At 29.7% G+C, this 14692-nt stretch overlaps 1 long non-coding RNA gene across 1 annotated transcript; it reads right to left on the reverse strand.

Moving 5' to 3' along the window:
* Window positions 1-2776: 2776 nt before the first annotated feature.
* Window positions 2777-7188, reverse strand: LOC147813485 (uncharacterized). The gene is made up of 2 exons (XR_015432266.1): window positions 7091-7188; window positions 2777-3103 (listed from the first exon to the last, which is right to left on the reverse strand). It is a non-coding gene; the product is annotated as an uncharacterized LOC147813485 (long non-coding RNA).
* Window positions 7189-14692: the final 7504 nt, after the last annotated feature.

The raw sequence follows: 14692 nt of genomic DNA on the forward strand, positions 1-14692 counted from the left end.
GATTTAAGGAAGACACTTCTGCCACGCTTCAAAAAAATTTCTCAAATCATTAATATCAACAGTTCTTTTAATCGTTATAAATTTTTTGTAAAAGTGCCCTCAGAAATGATATAACTGGCCAGTACCAAAATTTCTTAATATTACCCTATAACTCTGAGTTCTTTAAAATGCTATTTAAACTAATATCATCAGTAAATCATTTAAGATACTTAAATCTGTTCATATTATAACTAGCAGTTGTAAAATAATGAGGTTACTAAAGATAAAAATAAATTTATAGCGGTGACTTTTGATGTCTCATCAAATTAGATGTCGAAAGGCAAGGGTTTTTAAAGAATGAATTCAGATTAAAGTTGAATATGATGGTGGATGGACACAAATTCCGTAATCGGCTCGCACCGACCACAGTTCTGATTGAAAATATCCTGAGTGGTAGACGGATCATATATTAGAGTCCCCTTGTCGTCAGAACCGTGGGAGGTTTTCCTCAGCATGTAACGCAAATTTGGGTAAGTTCTCTAAAAAAGTACTCCACGAAGGTAAATTTCTCTCAATACTTGATTCAAAGCGGTGGTGGCTCAGGTGATAGTGTGTTCGCCTTCTAATGAAGTGAATCGGGTTCGAATCCCAGGGATGGCTGGTCGATGCGAATTCCGCGCTCTGCTCGCACCGACCACAATGCGTACGTAAAATATCCTCAGTGGTAGACGGATCATGGATTAGAGTCCTCTTGCCGTTAGGCTAACCATGGGAGGTTTTCCTCTCTGTGTAGCGCAAATGCGGGTAAATTTCATCAAAAAGTTCTCCACGAAGGCAAATTACTTACTTCATCCAGGAGTTTCCTAGACTTCTGGATTCGGGTCAAAATTACAAGTCTACGGAATTGAACATTAGTTGTCGTAAACCCAAAATTGCGTCTGCTGTTCAACGACGGTTATAAAAAATACTTGATCCAGGAGTGCCCTTGTCTTCTGAACCAAGTTCAAAATTACAAAGGTATGGAGATGAACATTGGTAGTCGTAAACTCAAAAACTGGGTCGGCTGCTCGAAGACGGCTATAATATTATAATATATATAATAATATATATTATAATAATATAAGGTAATAATATAAGGTATTTGATCAGGTTATTCAAAAACTTTTTTAAAAAATATGTTTTCTTTTCACGTTTGAATTTTTTTTCAAAACTTTCTTTTATGTAAAAAACAGAAGTATTCTCGCCACAGCCCGCTGTGAACCACAGGAATTCCGCGTTTGTTTCCTATAATTTTTCTTTATTTTAGAAAAAAAACTTTATTTTGAAATATGCTTTAAAAGAAGTTCTACAGGAATATACCATCAAATTAAACTGGTCTATTTTACGTTCGACCATCATAAATCAGTCGGAATTCCAACATTCGAATGATGGTTGTTCATGATTGCTCCAACATTTGATTTCTAAGATACTATTGTGGAAATTCGTGATGGTTCCAATTATGCATTTCCATGATAGTTTAATGGGAATTCTTGTTGGTTCTTAGGAATATACCATCAAAACAATTCGGTTTATTTTATATTGGACCATCATAAATCTGTCCGAATTTCTACATTGGGGGGATGGTGGTTCATGATCATTCCAACATTTGATTTCTAAGAAAATATGATGGAAATTTCTGAGTGTTCAACATGAAAAAACCATCAAAACAAGTTGCTATTTTTATGATGGACCATCATAAATCTGTCCGATTTCCTACATTCGGCTGATGAATGCTTATGTTGGTTACCATCAAGATTATTTTGGTCCATCAATGGAAAACCATCAAAAATTTTTACTTGGGAATGACTCGCATCATTAATATCAACAGCTCTTTTAATCGTTTTAAATTTTTAAAAAAATGGTTTCGTGTTTTGAAAGTGGCCATTGATAAAAATAGCAAATTTCCCAAATTTGCCCTATAAATAGCAATACCGTTTCATATTCCTAACCGTTCACGTACGTACATGCGTTTTGAAGTTAAATGTCCAGCTTAAAAGAAGCAGACATACACAATTTTAGAACATACGCATGTGAACATGAGATTTGAAACGGTATTTCAGAGAATAAACTCTTCACTTCACGTACCATATTCGCATGTTCACGTGCGTATGTGCATGTACGTATGCTTTAGAAGATAACTAGAACACATAACTACACAGTAGATAACTATACACTCGATAACTAGAATATAAGCAAGCTTTAAAAAAACCTGGGTAGCCAAGGGAGACAAATCAGGACAAACTGTATTTCTAAGAGCTATGGAGTAGTACAACATTCCAGAATCCAGATCATCAAGATCTTGGTGATCTGGAATATTGTTTCATTCGTATTGATGCCGTTCAACAAAATAATGACATAAGATACCCACGTCTCCTTCATAGCTCTGGGAAATACATCAAGCCCTGATTTTCATCTTAATTTTTTTTTTGTGACTTAACGTTTTCTGTTTCCAGTTATTTTTATTTGCCTCATTCATGTTTATCGAGTCTTGAGAAGGAGCGCCTATTTTTGAGTACTTGAAACTTCTCTACTTTTTCTATCTTTATAATTTCTGGAGCAAATGGAGTTATTAATATAACTGTGGATATTATTAAATATAACTGCTATTATTTTTTTCCACAACTTCATCAGAAAGGAAACGTGTTTATACAATTAGTGGATATTTACTATCCGTGATTAATATGTATTTAATTGTGCAAGTTAACAATTATATTAAAAACGAAATTATTTTCTAAAAAATAAAAATTTAATTCTCACAATAACCACACACAGTACATTTTATTCGTTATAATTGCTTAAATCTTTTATGTTAAAACTCAAACTATACTTCTTAATGATGATAGTAATAGTATTTCCCATAAGGGTTATAATGCAGGTGTTTATGGTGGTGATGATCATAATAGTGAGGATACCCGTTGTGGTGGTGATGATGGTGGTCGTAATAAGGGTAACCCTTGTGGTGGTGGTGGTGATGATGATAAGGATGAGGATGGTGTTTGTGATGGTCATGGTGATGGTGATGATGATAGTAAGGGTGATACACTCCTCCGAGTACTCCAGACAGGAGGACCATCAAAGCAATAACCTAAAAGAAAAATAATTATGATTAATTATTTTTTGATTTATTATTTGGTTAATGATTTATTATTTGGGCATCTCGAAAAAAAAAGAAACTTCAGCTAATTATGTTGTGTGGTTATTCTTAAAAGAGTTTAGAATTATAAATATCCCTTCGTCGTTCTTTCTATTTTAATGGACAATTTTAATTCATAGAGGCAGAAAACAAATTGCTGATTTAAATCTCATGATTCTGTTTTGTTTTTTAAAAATCATCTTTATAAATATACTATTCATAAAGATGACTACTCATAAAGATTTATTTATGTAATTAAGAAAAACGCGAAAAACATGGGGGGAAAGTTAAACGAAAGACGCTGAATAACTTTTAATTTAATGATCGCATTTTCCTGCACCTATAGTTATAGTTTTCAGGTCTCGAGTAGTGAATTTTGAATATTGTAAATAATTTGTGCTAGCCAGTGGCGCATCCTCTGGAAGGAGTTTTAAAATCGATGGTTTTAAACGAAAACATAATTAGAAAAATAATCAGACTACTTTAAAATTTAATTGATGTATAACATTTGTAAAACAATAAGTGGGGAAGAGGCAGTTAGTGCTGAAGACAATGTTTACAAATTTGATTTTAAAAAAAAAATAAAGGAATGAAATAAAATTCTGAATGCAGATCATTTCTTGCTGCTGCTGTATTACTTTACGCAGTGGTCGAAGTCAATGTACGCAATTAGAATGCATGGCCGAGCTTTAATAAGATCTAACTCGGAAAAGTCGGTGTGAAATCGATCCTCAGAAATTGAATTTTAAACATCCGACTTTTTAAAAATTCGATTTCACAGGAACTAGGGTTTTTGTGTCTGATATCGTTATTTAAAATATCGCCTGCATTAATTAATTAGCATATTTGAGGTCACCCCCTCAAACCATTAAGATTGAATCCATTCATTAGATCAAAAGTTATTCAGGGTGGTCCGTTTTTTGTTTTTCGCTCTGCACTTTATTTTTTGAAGGATGTAAAAAAGTATTGATCACATAAATCACAAATATTTGATAATTTCCAAGCATTTTTTAAATCACTATCGAGAAAAGCATAGTTTGAAAGTTAAAAGAACGAATTCGTAAGAAGTGATTTAGAATTTTAAAAAAAACTATTTTATGTAAACATGAATTAAAACCTCTTAATATCTCCTCACATTTAACCAAGCTAAATTGTTATTCAAAATCATTTGGAATATTGGTGAAAATTAGGTTCTCCAGTTAAGTTTTTCTTCTAAAAGTAGCGGAGTAGTCGCTAAATTTCGAAAGTAGTTTGTAGTTGCTACATTTAAAAAACGTTGTTGTTATCTACAATTGTAATAAAGTAGTTGTAGTTGTAGTTAACTAAAAAGAAAATGTAGTTTTCTCGACCACTGACTTTAGGTATATGAAATACTAATGCCATTCATCAATGATTCAGATCTTCAATCACCCTCTTACGTTTCGCATTACAGTATAAAGTCAACAGAATTTTAATCTTTTTCAAATATACCTAGAGAATTTTAATGAAATGCGGTTACAAATAAAAGTTTCTACAACGCTTTTACTTGCCATTCAAAAAAAGAAGAAGAAAAAAAACAAGTATGTAAATCACAGAAGGTTGGAATTTTTAACTTTCTCATAGTGTAAAATTTTGCAACCTCAACACTGAACACATCTAATATTTTTGACATTAAAAGTTAAAATTTCATTCTCACTTTAAATCATAAGTAATTGACTTTACTGGTTTAATTTTTGCATTTTTTAACGGTCTCACGAATTTTTTTTCTTGATTTTTTTTCTGAAGTTCTTAGCATTCATAATTGGAAAAAATTACACTTTTTTTCATTTGTTGTTATCCAGTTCTAACTAAAATAACAACCACTAAGCCACTTTACCACAAGCCACTAAGCCACAAGTCTAAGTAACAACCACTTAGCCACTTTATACCTCAAAAAAATATACTTGCAAAACAATTATTCTTGCTCTGGAAGAAAAAAAATTTCCAATCCTGCAAAATTGATGAGAAAAATTTTGTGTTCAATGTTTCATTATTGTTATTTTATTACGTTTTTTTATTTGTACGGAATAGCTTCTCCTGGTTCAAAAATGTCTAAACGCTTCTATTCTATAAAAATTTATCAATCTTTTGTTACGATCCTAAGAGCATGACTATTACATAGTAAAATCAAATGTTCATTTGATATTCTTGATATCCAAAAAAATCGTTCGCCTGAAAGCAAATTCTTATATCTTCAAAAACTCAGATCAATATCAATACCTGTTATTGGGGCACTTTTAAAATACAACATTTAATACAGACAGAATTTGCAATAAATTATATTAAAAAAAATTAAAAAAACAAGTTAATTCATAAGTAAAAAATTCTTGCAATCAAAATTGATAAAAATCAATTAAAAAAAAGGGTTGAAAATTAGAAAATTAATAAAAATGACCGAAAAAACTTATAAATAATGTAATATAGAGCAAAATAAAAGATCAAAGTAAGTTCCGAAATAAGTTACAGTAACATTTTTTCTGAATAAGTTTGCATTCGAACAACTAGAATTTTTGACATTTTACAATTGAAGTGAGTTTCCGAAATCTAAAAATTAAAATACGGACGCAATAGATAGATCAGCAAAAAGCTGTTAAAAGTTTGAACCCTTAATTTCCTCGTGCTTCCAGAACCATTTAAACAAATGACTAGGAAAAAAAAATTTACTTGTACATATTTTTAAATTTAAACAATCAAAGATAATTCCATGAGAAATAAAATTTATAAGTTATAATTTGCTATTTTTATTGCTATATTGTGATGTAAAAATTATAAATTGGAAGGTATAAATTTTTTCACTTAATTTTAACTGCGAATTTTAAATGAAAAAAATCCAAAATATAAATAAAATCGGTCAAATAGTTCTTGTTAAATAAAAATTCAAAATACCAATTTCTCGAAAATTTTCTTTGCATGGAAACTATTTAGCAGATTCAGTTAAGTTTTTCTATTTGCATCTTAATACAAAAAAGAAGATTCAAGATACTAATTTTTTTCGAAATTTTATTGCAAAGAAGTTATTTGACCTCTTTCGTTTAATTTTGGTATTAGTCATTTAAATTTGCGAAATATCATCTGCTCGACTTTCTGGAAACAAAATTATCTTCTTCACTGAATATCGTATTGTTTGCAAAAATTTACTTTGTTTGAGATAATTCTTTCAACACTAAAAAAAATTACATTTTTTTTTGAAAAAAGATTGGAAGATTTCGAGTACGTCTGAGAATTGAATACATTAATTAATCAGTAAAATATCTTTCAAGTTTCTTATTGAGTACCAGGGAGCACTTTTTTACCCTATTAGAAAGGCAATACCATAAAATAATTATTCTTCCTTCAAGAATTAAAAATAACTTTTTTTTAAAAAAAAAAAATTCAAGAGTAATGCAGTAATTAGAAGTTTTTCCAATTTAAAAAATATTTTGGTCGCTTTTATTGATCTTGAAAAGAGCCGTTTCGGCACTTTTAGAATAACAACGATTAAAAAAAAAGGTGGGGAGAGAGTGGGCTCACATTACTATTTCTCTGTGAAAAGTACTTCTAAGTTTCAGGTTTTGTAAAAATTGAGTGTTTCTTTTTTCTTTACCCTCCTAATGTCCAAAATGCTAAACTAATTTATGGAAAATTCTATTGTCGGTAGCAAGTTCATGCTGACCACAGCTCAAAATGCTTATTTAAGAAAATAGATATTTGATTCCGTTTTCCAAACTTCAGTTATTTGAAGTTATTGCGCTTTGGGAAATACAATTTAAATGTATCTAGCTTTCTAAATATGATAATATCGTAATTTTTACATCATTTAGAAAAGAACTAGCTTAATAGAATTATTTAAAATAATTAAAAGTCGAAACATTTTCAAGATATTTGTATTCCATACCCCCTGAAAGATAGAATTAATTTCATTTATTAAACAGTTTCACTTACCACTTGTAGATACATTTTAATTTTACTCTTAACTGCAACAAATCTCAAAGAACTGTAAGCTTTAAACTGTAAGAGTTAAACTACTGCCTTATAAGTATCAACTAAACAATAAACAGAAAAAAATACAAATTTCTTAACATAGAAAACATGTCTGCCCCAATTTTATATACAACAAGAATGAAAAAAATTCTTGTAGTGCGAAAGATTTTGCAAACGATAAAGAATAGTTTGAAATATATAAAGTGAAAGGAATCAGCATGCATACAACACAACTCGATTTCTGATTGTCTTTTATGTCAGTTATGATTTTTTGGGTACAGCGCTGAATGCATGAGTTCATGAGGGTTGAACAAGGAGAATAAACCATTTTTTTTATAGATAATTTAATGAATCGAAGAGGTCGTTACTAATTGGCTCTTTGCTTTTATTAAATATCCCAAATTTGCTTTGTTTACTTTCTCACAATGAAGGTGAGGAGAAAGCGTCGATGATTTCTCGTTGAAAAGTGAGGGTCATTTGCCTTGGAGCGAATCTTCAAATGAAATGAAAGTGATTATGGCCTAATTTATACCTCAATGTTGTTTCCCTGAGAGGGTAAACTAATTGTCTTTTTTTATAGAAAGATTCATATTTATCATTATTAAATATATATTTCTAATTTTTATTTACTGATTGAATATTTTCATTTATGGAAATTAAGTATCTTAATTTGGAATTAAATATTTTAATCATTGTTAAATATTTTTTAATACATTAATAAATATATATTCACCATTATTAAATATATTATTTGTATTTTCCTTTATAGGAGAATGATTGGCGAAATTAAGCATCCTTATTTAGAAATAACTATTTTCACAATTAATAAATATTTTTTTATATAAATTATTAAATACATTCTCACCATTATTAAATATTTGTATTCATTATTAAATATTTGTATTCATTATTAAATATATATTTCTAGTTTTTAATTACTGATTGAATATTTTCATTTATGGAAATTAAGTATCTTAATTTAGAATTAAATATTTTAATCACTATTAAATATTTTTTGATACATTAGTAAATGTATATTCACCATTATTAAGTATATTATTTGTATTTTCCTTTAAGGGAGAATGATTGTCGAAATCAAGCATTCTTATTTAGAAACAACTATTTTTACCATTAATAAATCTTTTTTATCTAAATTATTAAATGCATTCTCACCATTATTAAATATTTGTATTCATAATTCCATTTATGAGAGAAGTCAAATAACTAATTTAGAAACAATCTTTTGAACAACGCTAAAAATATTTTTCAAATTTTATTTGTTGATTGTATATTTCCATATCTCGTGGAATCATAATGAAAATTAATTATGTTATTTAAAAGATAATCATTTTCTCCGTTATTAAATATCTGTTTAAAGTTTTATTTATTGATACTATATTTTGGTTTATCGTTCAATGTTTTATTACCGATGAATAATTTTTTTTAACATTAACAGTTTAAAATTTTTCATGAAATAGTGATAGGATAAATATATTTTAATTTAGAAATAACTTCATTCACTCATTTCAAATACATTTTTTATAAGTTATATTTGTTGAGTTTCTTCTTTTATGGTTTTATTTAAGATGCTATTCCGGAATAAAAGAATTTTTAAAAATAGTAATAGATTCACTACTTGCGGATCAAGACTCGATACTGAACCCCAAAATGAAATTCAGGAACATAGTGAACTAAGAAAATAAACATTTTCAGTGTTGCGCGCATTGCTTTTAAGGACGAAACATACTCCTAAGAAAGTAAAAGAAATTCAAAATCATTTTGTTTATTTGTTTATACCCTTCTAACCACCATAATATACTATTAACATTATCAATAAATAAAACAAAAATTTTCTAAGATCTGGAATAAATTTTCTACCGTTTAAGCAAAAACACTGATGATTCATGTGAATATGATTTTATGAATGTTTGCATTGTGGCACTTGCCTCTTCATCTTGATCTATTTGTAGTTTGCAAAAAGACTGATGAGATCGCGATTATATATTAAACCCATTCAATGACGGTGGGAAGAAGAACTGTACCACTTGTTTATTTTAAAACCACTTAACTAATAATAGTTTTAAACCAAGTTTTATATTTTTTTAAAGCTATAATAGGGTTCCCACGGTCTGGAAAATGTTTTAAAGTGGTAGCAAAAGTGATTTTAAGTTGTATATTTTTTTAATGCTTTATATCTTTTTAGTTTTATATTTTTTTAAAGCTTTAACAGGGTTCCCACGGTCTGGAAAATGTTTTAAAGTGGTAGCAAAAGTGATTTTAAGTTTTATATTTTTTAAAAGCTTTATATTTTTTTCAGTTTTATATTTTTTTAAAGCTATAATAGGGTTCCCACGGTCTGGAAAATGTTTTAAAGTGGTAGCAAAAGTGATTTTAAGTTTTATATTTTTTAAAAGCTTTATATTTTTTTCAGTTTAATATTTTTTTAAAGCTATAATAGGGTTCCCACGGTCTGGAAAATGTTTTAAAGTGGTAGCAAAAGTGATTTTAATCTAGATGTTTTAAGCTACCAATAAATGTTTAGTTTAAATTAAATGAGTGCAAAAAAATACCTAGGGAATAATTTCATTATTCCCAAATGAATGCTAAATTTAACATTTTTCAGTAGTTTTGAAAAATGTTAGCAATAACTAATTTATTTATTCCAGATAGTGGAAACCCGGTAAAAAGATAAAACAGATCATCTCACTCGAGAACTGTATTTGATTAATATAATTTTATATTTTAATTTCTCCTGTTTTTAAGAGAGAATTTTTTAACTGGTTATTAGTTTTATGCTTCTCCATTCTATTTTTGATTAAATAAATAAGATTTACAATGGTTTTGATAACCATTATATCTAATCCATTTAAACCAATAATGAGGACCTAATCAAACTAATCAATTAAAATCAATAAATCTTGTAATGAAAATTTTAATTACTGTCAAAATTAAAGTAACAATGATTTCTTACAATGGTTTTAATAACCATTATATATCTAATTAATATAAACTTATAATGAGGACCTTATCAATCTAATCAATTAAAACAAATAAATCTCGAGATGAGGTGTTTGATAACTGGCAAAATTAAACTAACAATGGTTTTGATAACCATTATATCTAGTCAATTTAAAAAAATAAAGTTTCTCTTCCAAAGGAAATTAGACAGCAACCATTTTGCCAATGGGGAACCTGTGATCGCCTTACGGGGATCGCAATTTTCTTCATTGTGTAGTGAATCGTATTTATATTTTGTTTCCAAAATTTTGTGTGATAATGTATTTTAAAAAAGAGAAACAGCAAAAAAGCAAATCACAATAGATTTTAACAGAAAAAGCGATTGCAATTCTGTTAAAAAAAAAATAAAAGTTCTTTTTTATTTAAGATCGAGTTCATTCAGACACATAAATAACTTGCCTTTTAAGTCATCTTTTGCGTGCATGCAATCTCATTTTGGACCTAGCTCTTCACATCAACTTTATTCTATAATATTTTATAACCGTCGTTGAACAGCCAGCCCAATTCTGGGTTTACGACGAAAAATCTTGAAAACCTCCCATGGTTAGCCTGACGGCAAGGGGACTCTAACCCAAGATCTACCTACCACTGAGGACATAGCTTATTTCAAATATATATATTTTTTTATACATAAATATATAAAAAATATTTTTTTTTAATTTCTTTAATTGTGACAAGATTTGATAAAACTTTTACATTTGAAAACTTGAAAGAAGACATCAAGCTCGGGATAATGGCTGCTCACTTTTGTAGAAATTCAAGGAAGAAATATTCTAGACAAATTTAAAAGTTGGTAGACAAAGATCAATATAGCAAAATGTTTCGTATAGTTCCTATAGACCAAAAGTTAAATATATGTATTACAGCTGACCAGCTGAATTCCTAAAATTTACGACAACTTCATAAAACATTTATCACCACTTTCTAAATTTTTCCATATTTTGGACCAATCTCAGATAGTATGAAATGCCACTACCATTTTTTAATTTTTTCCAGGTGCGTATGAACCCTGGAAATGAAAAAGGTCGTAAACGGCCTCGTGCGCCCAGGTAAAACTATATGACGATCATGATTTATTTGAATATTTTATTCTAAGGTGAAATCTAAAACGGAGCGTTTTTAAACTTCTTCAAAACAAAATTGATACCAGCTTTTTTTCCAGGTGTGTTCGAACCCTGCAACTGTTATAAAATTAGCATATTGTGCAAAATTAGCATATTATATGAAGAACAGACTTACTGATTCCCTTGATTTTGCATTCAGAAAGTCTTAAAATATTAGGCTGAAAGGAAATCAAAAGCTCAATGCAGCAATCAAATTCAATAAACGATATCGCAATACAGAAAAAAAGCTCTCGCGCACGAGAAAAAAAATATTGAGAACTCCTAAAGTAGACTTTCATGTATTCCTTTGTCGCTACCTTTCAAGAAACAGATGTCAAAGCTTAAAATTCGGAACTCAATGCGATATACTTTCTTGCATCAATTTAAAATATAAGAACACTTTTCAGTTAGTTACCACTTTTTTCAAAAAAACATTATTAATTATAATTACTACCCTCCACATTAAGTCGCATTGTGTTTAAATACTTTACCTTGTTGAATACTATGAAAACCCTCCATTGGCAGAGGGTCTTCATGTTCCACAACGATATTGATTATCCCTTGTGGAACCCAAGTAGGAATGCAAACTTGCAATGCTTCGTAAATAAACTTTTTCTAGTGGTAACGAAATTTAAGCTTAATTCTATTCAATTTTATAAAATGGACTTGGACTGACTTTGCTCACCACTAAATACATGAATTATTCAAACGTATGGATCAAATGCCACTTTGTCCATTGTGAAGGGTTAATCCCTTCCGGTGCAGTGTTACTAATCTGGTAAAATTTATTCCAAAAGTATTGCGTACCACTAAAAATGTAAAACTATTTTCTTCTAACGTTTCACAAATGTTAAAGAATTTAGAAGTCTAGGATAACGGTTATATAAGAATTTGTGATCAATATGGATACTGATTTATAAAATTTTGTGTCAACATTTACAGTTTACCTGAAGGTTAACCGTTAAATTGCCAATGCTCCATGTTAGGAGGATATCTCCTGTTTGAAATGTTACAGAGTTGGTAACTCAATGTTTTCTTTTGAAGCACTTGCAATTGGTGATGCTGGATATTCATATCCGCCAGAATAATTCAATAATGTAGAATTACATATCTTGGACTGAAATTGTAACCAAATTAGGTGCTGGTTGGGGAAATTTTTCATTTAGTTTTCATGCAAACTTGCTACCACATTTTCCATTAAAGCACTTTTCCCAATGTTCTGAAAATAAGAGTCCGGTTGGAAAATAAAAGTGGGTTGAAACGTATTTGGTATTAAATAGACTATGATCAGCTTGTGAACTCTATCCAGCAATAATATTGAAATTACTTGGCAAATAATCGACTATGATTTTGCTTTCTCGTATATACTGGGGTTAATAGCTAAGCTTAGCTAGACTTCGATGTCCGCTGTCATAGACCGAAAAATAAAAGAATTATATCATCAGAAATAATGTGGATAAGTAAACTCACTCATTACGTGTAGCTGGAGTCTTCTGTCATTGATTTTATCACAAATAAAACCACAATTTACTCTCATTTTTCAAAATTTGCTGAACATTCAAAAACTACACAATCTCCGGTCTGCTGCCAACCATAAATGCAAGAAAAAACATGTGAGTTGGTCTGAGTTTTGTGAATTATTAGCGTTAAGATGTAACTACACCCTTTAACACTTTCCTTCGCAGTGTTTGCCAGTTTTGCAAAACTTAATTCAAATATTTTAGAAACCACTGGAAATGTGAAACGAGCAACGGTTGCTCAGAGGATAGAGCGCTCGCCTCCCAATGAAGTGACGCAGGTTCGAATCCCAGCATTGGTAGGTCAATACGATTTCTACTCCCAACTCGCACAAACCATAGTACTGACATAAATTTTTTTCAGTGATAGACGGGTCATGGGTTAAAATCTCCTTGCTGTCGAGCTAAACTTTCGTGGTTTTCCTTTGAATATAACGCAAATGCGTGTTAGTTCGATCAAAAAGTCTCCCGTGAAGTTTCTCCTAATGCTTGAACCACGAGTCCCCATGTCTTTTGGATTGGATTCAAAATTACAAGGCTATGGAGTTAAACATTGATAGTCGTGAACTCAGAATTGTGTCGGCTGTTTAACTCCGGTTATAAAATGAAACTAAATGTAAAACTATTTGCTTCTAAGCGTTCACCAATTGCTAGTAACCATTTTTCTTTCATCAAAAAAGTATGCATCTTCCGAAAGAATCCCCTTACTGAGATTGCAACAGCTAATGTCTTGACTGGCTAAATTTTGCAACAGGGATTTGCTGTTCCGCAAAGGTGTGAAGCGTGTTTAAACATTCGATTCGGTATTAACTTGTAATAAAGTAATTTATTCACATAATTTTTAAAGTTTTTTTAATAACAAACACGGACAGGCCTGTAAGAGAGACGGAAAAGAGAAAAAACTGGTCGTGGAACTGTATCGATAATAGATAATTTTTATGAGGAGTAAATCTATTCTTAGCAGTAAACAACTCATTGTTATTAGTTTTTGCTTGGGGACGAAGCAATTCAATATATAAATTGTACCCGTTAAAATATATTGGTTAATTATAGATATTTTATTATTTCGGAAAAAAGATAAAAATGAAATTTATTTGTTACCAGTTTTTTACTCTTTTCCGTTTTGATATATATCGACTTGTCTCCATGTAACGCAAAAAAAGGTTAATAATTCCATCAAAAAGTCCTCCACGAAGGCAAACTTCTCCCAATACTTGATCGAAGAGTTCTCTTGTCTTCTGGATTGGGTTCAAAATTACAAGGCTACAGAGTTGAACATAAGTAGTTGCAAACCTAAAAATTGGAGTCGGCTGTTCAACGACGGTTATAAAATAAAATAATAAACATCATGAGATACTGAAAAAACACTAAATTTATTTGTACAAAAAACTAAACTTGGCTAAGGTAAAAACCTTTTTACAATATTTATCTTATATACAATTGATTGAGAGTTGATGAAAATCAACGAGCATAGGATTACCAACTTACCATGCTTTTTGTAAAAATTTATTCTAATTGAACCTGTAAAAATTGTATTCTAGTTGTAATCTAGTTTTATAAAATTCAATTTAGATGGACAAGCAAATAGCCCTTCGAGCTATAATCAGGTTTAAATCGGTATATATATTTACTGTAATTTTAAGGAGAACTTTATGTTGTTCAAGAATTAGTGATTGTTAAAAAACGGTAAATGTTTAGAGGTAAAAAGTTTAACAATTTTGGCGGATTATATTTCTTTTTTAATAAGGGTTGCCAGACTGGAAACATTGCGTCGGAAAGGGTTTAACGGAATTCTATGCATATGAGTCACAAAAAAAATCAGTTATAGAAATTTTATTAAATTTTCAATGTAATTTAATACATTTCTTATGAAAGAAATTAATCATTAATTGCAATTCTATGCTCTTGAGTTCAACGGAACCAGT

The sequence above is a fragment of the Parasteatoda tepidariorum genome, chromosome 3, assembly GCF_982258835.1.
Source record: "Parasteatoda tepidariorum strain Cologne lab strain chromosome 3, Ptep-v5.0, whole genome shotgun sequence".
Classification (NCBI taxonomy): Eukaryota; Metazoa; Arthropoda; class Arachnida; order Araneae; family Theridiidae; genus Parasteatoda; species Parasteatoda tepidariorum.